Genomic DNA, 7,363 nt, shown 5'->3' with positions numbered 1-7,363 from the left:
GAGAGAGAGAGAGAGAGAGAGAGAGAGAGAGAGAGAGAGAGAGAGAGAGAGAAAGAAGGTAGGGATGAAATGACTCACAGCATCTCTGCTATCTCCTTCACATAGAGGAAAGCAACCTAGATATTTATTTAGTTTGTTATTGAAGCATCTTGACTCTATTCAGATCGCCAGCCCACATGGGCTTATTGTATAATACACTGCATATTCAGAATTTACACAATTTACAGTGTGTTACGTAATCTTTTTGTAGTAAAAAAACTAAAAACATAAAGAAATGGGTTCCACTTTACCTTGAGTCATTCGTCATMTAATGTTGTTATTACATTAGAGGTGTCATAATGACAGAGGGTTCACGTAAAGTGGTACAGGGAAATGTCCACGTGCATGTTTCCTATTTGTGCACGTTTGTGTGTGTTTTAAGACTAATTCAAACCCTATACCGTTCATTTGGGTTATGTTTCAAATGGTAGCCTACTCCCCATATAGTCCACTTCTTTTGACAAGAGCCCTTAGTTGTCAAGGCAACATTTTTTTTTWAATCAGTTTGACAATATTAACCTTCATCAGTATTGTGCAGCACTTGGAAAATCTGTTTAGGGAGTTGTGTCAGTGACGAACGATCGTGATAATGCTAGTCGATTACAGTCTTGGGAGGCCACGGAGCTGACTGATCTCATTCTATTATAATCAGGGGCTGATTCAAACCTGGAACAATCAATGACATTTATTCAGCAGTGTACTATCAGGCAGGGAAAACCTCCATGAGCTTCGGCCCTGGGAAGACCAGAATTGAATAGCCCTTGTATTAAATCCTCTTGTCATTGCTACATCACCTTTAACGTGTGACTTAAGTCTCAGGTTAACAAAACACATGCAGTGCTGAATCAGTCATAGGTTCACCGGGAAATACAATCTTGAAAGATGGTGGAACAAAATCATACAAAAAAAGGTTTTGAAACCCAACCGTGCATTATCTACGCATTTTGGCCAAGCTCTTTCTTAATCAAAACACATTTTTCATAGAGGACGAGAAGAGTTCATTGCATATTGCAGACGTGCATCCTGAGAGCGCCTCTGATTACAGGTCCATTTTCATTACACTAGATCAACTGTACTTTAATGAGATACCTACAGTCCAGTACAGTATAGTCCAGTCTATTCCAGTATAGTCTAGTCCAGTATAGTCTGTCCAGTCCAGTCCAGTATAGTCCAGTCCAGTCTATTTCAGTACAGTCCAGTCCAGTCTATTTCAGTACAGTCTAGTCCAGTCTATTCCAGTACAGTCTAGTCCAGTCCAGTACAGTCCAGTCTATTCCAGTCCAGTCTATTCCAGTATAATATAGTCCCGTACAGTCCCGTCTATTCCAGTACAGTCTAGTCCAGTCCAGTCTATTCCAGTACAGTGTAGTCCAGTCCAGTACAATCCAGTCTATTCCAGTATAGTCTAGTCCAGTATAGTCCAGTCTATTCCAGTTCAGTCTAGTCCAGTATAGTCCAGTATAGTCCAGTCTATTCCAGTTCAGTCTAGTCCAGTCAATTCCAGTCCAGTATAGCCCAGTCTATTCCAGTCCAGTCTAGTCCAGTTCAGTCCAGTATAGCCTAGTCCAGTCCAGTATAATCTAGTACAGTACAGTTCAATCCAGTCTAGTGAAGTCCAGTCCAGTATAGTCAAGTCCAGTATAATCTAGTCCAGTACAGTTCAATCCAGTCCAGTGAAGTCCAGTCCAGTACAACCTAGTCCAGTCTAGTAGAGTATAGTATAGTCCTGTCCAGTCCAGTCCAATCCAGTATAGTCCAGTCCAGTCTAGTCCAGTATAGTATAGTACAGTATAGTCCAGTCCAGTATAGTCCAGTCCAGTCTAGTATAGTATAGTATAGTATAGTATAGTATAGTATAGTATAGTATAGCCCAGTCCAGCATAGTATTGTCCAGCATAGTATAGTATAGTCCAGTATAGTATAGTATAGTCCAGCATAGTATAGTATGGTCCAGTATAGTATAGCCCAGCCCAGTATAGTCCAGTCCAGTACAGTATAGTCCAGTATAGTATAGTCCAGTATAGTCCCGTCCAGTCCAGTATAGTCCAGTCCAGTATAGTCCAGTCCAGCATAGAATTGTATAGTCCAGTATAGTATAGTATGGTCCAGTCCAGTATAGTCTAGTCCAGTATAGTATAGTATAGTATGGTCCAGTCCAGTATAGTCCAGTCCAGTCCAGTATAGTATAGTATGGTCCAGTCCAGTATAGTCTAGTCCAGTCCAGTATAGTATAGTATAGTCCAATCCAGTCTAGTCTAGTCCAGTATAGTATAGTATAGTCCAGTCCAGTATAGCCCAGTCCAGTATAGGTCAGTACAGTCCAGTATAGTATAGTCTGTCAATCCAGTCTAGTCTAGGTCCAGTCAGTATAGTCCAGGCCAGTCCAGTATAGTATAGATATATGTCTAGTCCGAGTTCCAGTATAGTTAGTCCAGTCATAGTCTGTCCAGTCCATAGCTAGAGATATATGTCATATAAGTCTCAGTCCAGCCAGTATAGTCCAGTCCATTATAGCTAGTCCATACCAGTCTAGTCATAGTCCATATCCATGTATAGTCCAGTCCAGTATAGTCCAGTATTAGTAGTAGTCGTAGTATAGTCTAGTCCAGTCCAGTATAGTATAGTATAGTCTAGTCCAGTAATAGTCTAGTCCATTGTCCAGTGTAGTCCAGTGTCCAGTCCAGTATGTATAGTCTAGTCCAGTATAGCCCAGTCCAGATATGTATAGTATAGTCTAGTCAGTATAGTCAGTCCAGTAATATAATGTCTAGTCCAGTGATAGCCCAGTCCAGTATAGAGTATAGTATAAGCCAGTCCAGTATAGCCAGTCCAGTCCAGTATAGTCCAGTGTCCAGTCTAGTCCAGTATAGTATAGTCCAGTCCATATAGTATAGTCCAGCAAGAATGTATATATATAGTCCAGTATAGTAAGTATGGTCCAGTCCAGTATAGTATAGTCCAGTCCGTCCAGGACCAGTCCAGTATAGTCCAGTCCAGTACAGTCTAGTCCAGTAAGAGTATAAAGTCCAGTCCAGTCCAGTATAGTCCAGTCCAGTATAGTCCAGTCCAGTACAGTCTAGTCCAGTATAGTATTTGTAAAGTCCAGTCCAAGTCCAGTATAGTCCAGTCCAGTATAGTATAGTCCAGTCCAGTCCAGTCTAGTCATAGTCCAGTCCTATAGTCCAAGGCCAGTCCAGTCCAGTAAGTATGTATAGTCTGTCTAGTCAGTCCAGTATATATAGTCCAGTAAGTCTGTCCAGTCCAGTCGTAGTAAGTCTAGTCCAGTAGTCTAGTCAGTCCAGAGTCCAGTCCAAGTCTGTATTCCAGTCATATAGTCATCCAGTTATAGTCCAGTCCAGTCCAGTATAGTATAGTCTAGTCCAGTCCAGTATAGTAAAGTCCAGTCCAGTATAGCTAGTCTGTCCAGTCCAGTATAGTCCAGTCCAGTCCCTATAATAGTATAGTCTGTCCAGTCCAGTCCAGTATAGTCTAGTCTAGTCTAGTCTAGTCCAGTCCAGCCAGTATAGTCGTCCAGTCCAGTTAGCTATAGTCTAGTCCAGTAATCTGTCCAGTATATGTGTAGTCCAGTCCAGTCCAGTATAGTCGAGCCCAGTATAGTCTAGTCCAGTCCAGTATAGTCTGTCCAGTATAGTGTAGTCCAGTCCAGTCCAGTATAGTCCAGCCAGTATAGTCTAGTCCAGTATAGTCTGTCCAGTCCAGTATAGTCTGTCCAGTATGTGTAGTCCAGTCCAGTCCAGTATAGTCCAGCCCAGTATAGTCTAGTCCAGTCCAGTATAGTATAGTCTGTCCAGTCCAGTCCAGTATAGTTCTAGTCCAGTATAGTCTAGTCCAGTCAGTCCAGTATAGTATAGTCTGTCCAGTCCAGTATAGAGTATAGTAGATTCCAATATAGTTAGTCTGTCCCGTATAGTATAGTCTGTCACAGTCCAGTCCAGTCCAGTATAGTCCAGTCCAGTCCAGTATAGTATAGTATAGTCTAGTCCAGCCCAGTATAATATAGTCTGTCCAACCCAGTCCAGTATAGTCTAGTCTAGTCCAGTCCGTATAGATATGTATAGTCCAGTCCAGTCCAGTATAGTATAGTTAAGTCTGTCCAGTCCAGTCCAGTATAGGTCCAGTCCAGTCCAGTCCAGTCCAGTCCAGTCAGTATAGTCCAGTCCAGTCCAGTCCAGATAGTATAGTCTGTCCAGTCCAGTATAGTATAGTCTGTCCAGTCCAGTCCAGTATAGTCCTCCAGTCCAGTCCAGTATAGTAATACGCCTGGTCCAGTCCAGTATAGTATAGTCTGTCCGTCAGTCCAGTCCAGTCCAGTCCAGTCCAGTATAGTCCAGTCCAGCGTCCAGTCCAGTATAGTCCAGTCCAGTCCAGTAAGTAGTATAGTCTAGTCCAGTATAGTCTTCCAGTCCAGTCCAGTATAGTATAGTCTAGTCCAGTATAGTCTGTCCAGTCCAGTCCAGTATAGTATAGTCCTAGTCCAGTATAGTCTGTCCAGTCCAGTCCAGTCCAGTAAGTCTGTCCAGTCCAGTCCAGAAGTATAGCTGGTCCAGTCCAGTATAGTATAGTCTAGTCCAGTATAGTCTTGTCCAGTCCAGTCCCGTATAGTATTAGTCTAGTCCAGTATAGTCTGTCCAGCCAGTCCAGTATAGTATAGTCTGTCCAGTCCAGTATAGTATAGTCTAGTCCAGTATAGTCTGTCCAGTCCAGTCCAGTATAGTATAGTCTAGTCCAGTATAGTCTGTCCAGTCCAGTCCAGTATAGTCTAGTCCAGTCCATATAGTCTAGTCCAAGTATAGTATAGTCTGTCCAGTCAGTCCAGTTATAGTATAGTCTAGTCCAGTCCAGTATAGTCTAGTCCATATAGTATAGTCTGTCAGTCCAGTCCAGTATAGTATAGTCTAGTCCAGTCCAGTATAGTATAGTCCAGTAATAGTAACGCTGTCCAGTCCAGTCCAGTATAGGTCCTAGTCCAGTCCAGTATAGTCCCAGTATAGTATAGTAGTCTTCCAAAGTCCCAGTCCAGTATAGTAATATGTCTGTCCAGTCCAGTATAGTAATAGTCCAGTCATCAAGTCCAGTTAGTATAGTCTTCCAGTCCATCCAGTATAGTCTTCCAGTCCAGTATAGTATAGTCTAGTCCAGTATAGCATAGTCCAGTCCAGTATAGCATAGTCCAGTCCAGTATAGTATAGTCTGTCCAGTCCAGTATAGTATAGTCCAGTCCATATAGTCCAGTATAGAAGTATAGTCGTCCAGTCCAGTCCAGTATAGTCTGTCCAGTCCAGTATAGTATAGTCTAGTCCAGTATAGCATAGTCCAGTCCAGTATAGTATAGTCTGTCCAGTCCAGTATAGTCTGTCCAGTCCAGTATAGTCTAGTCAGTCCAGTCCAGTATAGTCAGTCCAGTAAGTATTGGTCTGTCCAGTCCAGTCCAGTATAGTAATAGTCTGTCCAGTCCAGTCCAAGTATAGTATAGTCCTGTCATTCCAGTATAGTCTAGTCTAGCCAGTCCAGTCCAGTATAGTAGTCTGTCCAGTCCAGGTCCAGTAATAGTCTAGTCTAGTCCAGTCCAGTATAGTCTAGTCTAGTCCAGTCCAGTCCATTGTATAGTAGAGTCTGTCCAGTCCAGCTCAGTATACTATAGTCTGTCTAGTCCAGTCCAGTATAGTATAGTCTGTCAGTCCAGTCCAGTATAGTATAGTCTGTCCAGTCCAGTCCAGTATAGTCTAGTCTAGTCCAGTCCAGTCCAGTATAGTCTAGTCCAGTCCAGTCCAGTATAGCATAGTCTTGTCCAGTCCGTCCAACTGAGGACATCAGACAAACATCAGTCTGTCTCTGGATGCCACCACAGAAACCCTGCTGATCAGTGCTCCACCTTAATGATCCCGTACGAGAGGCATGGATCTGCCACCCTAAACTAAGCTGTGTCAGGAACTATAGTATATTCTGTCAGTATATCTCGTCAGTATAGTTAGTCGTCCGTATGTCCTGTCCAGTCCCAGTATAGTAATATGAGTCTGTCAGTCCAGTCAGTATAGTATAGTCTGTCCAGTCCAGTCAGTATAGTATAGTCCAGTATAGTATAGTATAGTCCAGTATAGTATAGTCTGTCCAGTCCAGTCCAGTATAGTCCAGTATAGTAATAGTCATGTCAGTCCAGTATAGTGATAGTCTGTCCAGTATAGTCTGTCCAGTCCAGTCTGTCCAGTCCAGTAATAGTATAGCCTGTCCAGTTAGTCTGTCAGTCCATAGTATAGTCTGTCCAGTCCAGTCAGTATAGTATAGTCTGTCTAGTCAGTCCAGTATAGTATAGTCCAGTATAGTATAGTCCAGTATATGTATATCCAGTATAGTATAGTCCAGTAAGTATAGTCCAATTATCCAGTATAGTATAGTCCAGTATAGTCTAGTCCATTATAGTATAGTCCAGTCCAGTATAGTACGTCTGTCCAGTCCATATAGTATAGTCCAGTATAGTTATGAGTCCAGTATAGTATAGTCCCAGTATATCCCCAGTCCAGTCCAGACAGTCTGTCCAGTCCAGTCCAGTATAGTATAGTCTTCCCTAGTTAGTCTGGTCCAGTGCCAGTACCAACACAGTATATCGTCTGTCCAGTCCAGTATACACACACACCACACAAACCAACACCAGATAGTCTGTCAGTATATTTGCCACGCTCCACACCACACACAATCACACACAACACACACATTGCCACACATCCCATCCCAGTATAGTACTAGTCCCTGTCACACACGCCTCCTAGCTCCATTGCCTCCATCCAGTCCCCAGTATCTCCCTAGTGATCCAGTATACCGTATATCCACACACACACACACACACACACCAGTATACGTACTATGTCCTGTCCAGTCCGTCATAGTCTGTCCAGTTCCAGCACCACACACACACACACAGTAAACAGACACACCTGGTCCAGGCTTCCAGTATTAGGTCTAGTCCTAGTATAGTCCTAGACACAAGTCTCAGTCACCACAGTCCAATAGTCAGTCAAAGTATAGTTGTCAATCCAGTAATGTCAGTCCAGTCATATTCTACTCCCAAGTTAGTCAATGTCCACAGTAATATTTTACGCCGATTCTAGTCCAGTCCAAAATTCTATGTCCATCCAGTATAGAATGTTCGTATAGATGCCCCCGTCCTATATAGTCGTCCATCCATTATAGTTTCTGTCCAGTATAGTCTGTCTCAGTCCGTCCACGTATAGTCTATCCATCTCAGTATGTCTAAGCCATCCAGTCCAGTCTCATGGTCTATGTAATAGTCAAATAGTAATCGTCAGTT

This window comes from Salvelinus sp. IW2-2015, unplaced genomic scaffold (assembly GCF_002910315.2).
Source record: "Salvelinus sp. IW2-2015 unplaced genomic scaffold, ASM291031v2 Un_scaffold2490, whole genome shotgun sequence".
NCBI classification, from domain to species: Eukaryota; Metazoa; Chordata; class Actinopteri; order Salmoniformes; family Salmonidae; genus Salvelinus; species Salvelinus sp. IW2-2015.
The sequence above is the reverse complement of the archived record's forward strand: the minus strand, read 5'-3'. Positions refer to the sequence as shown.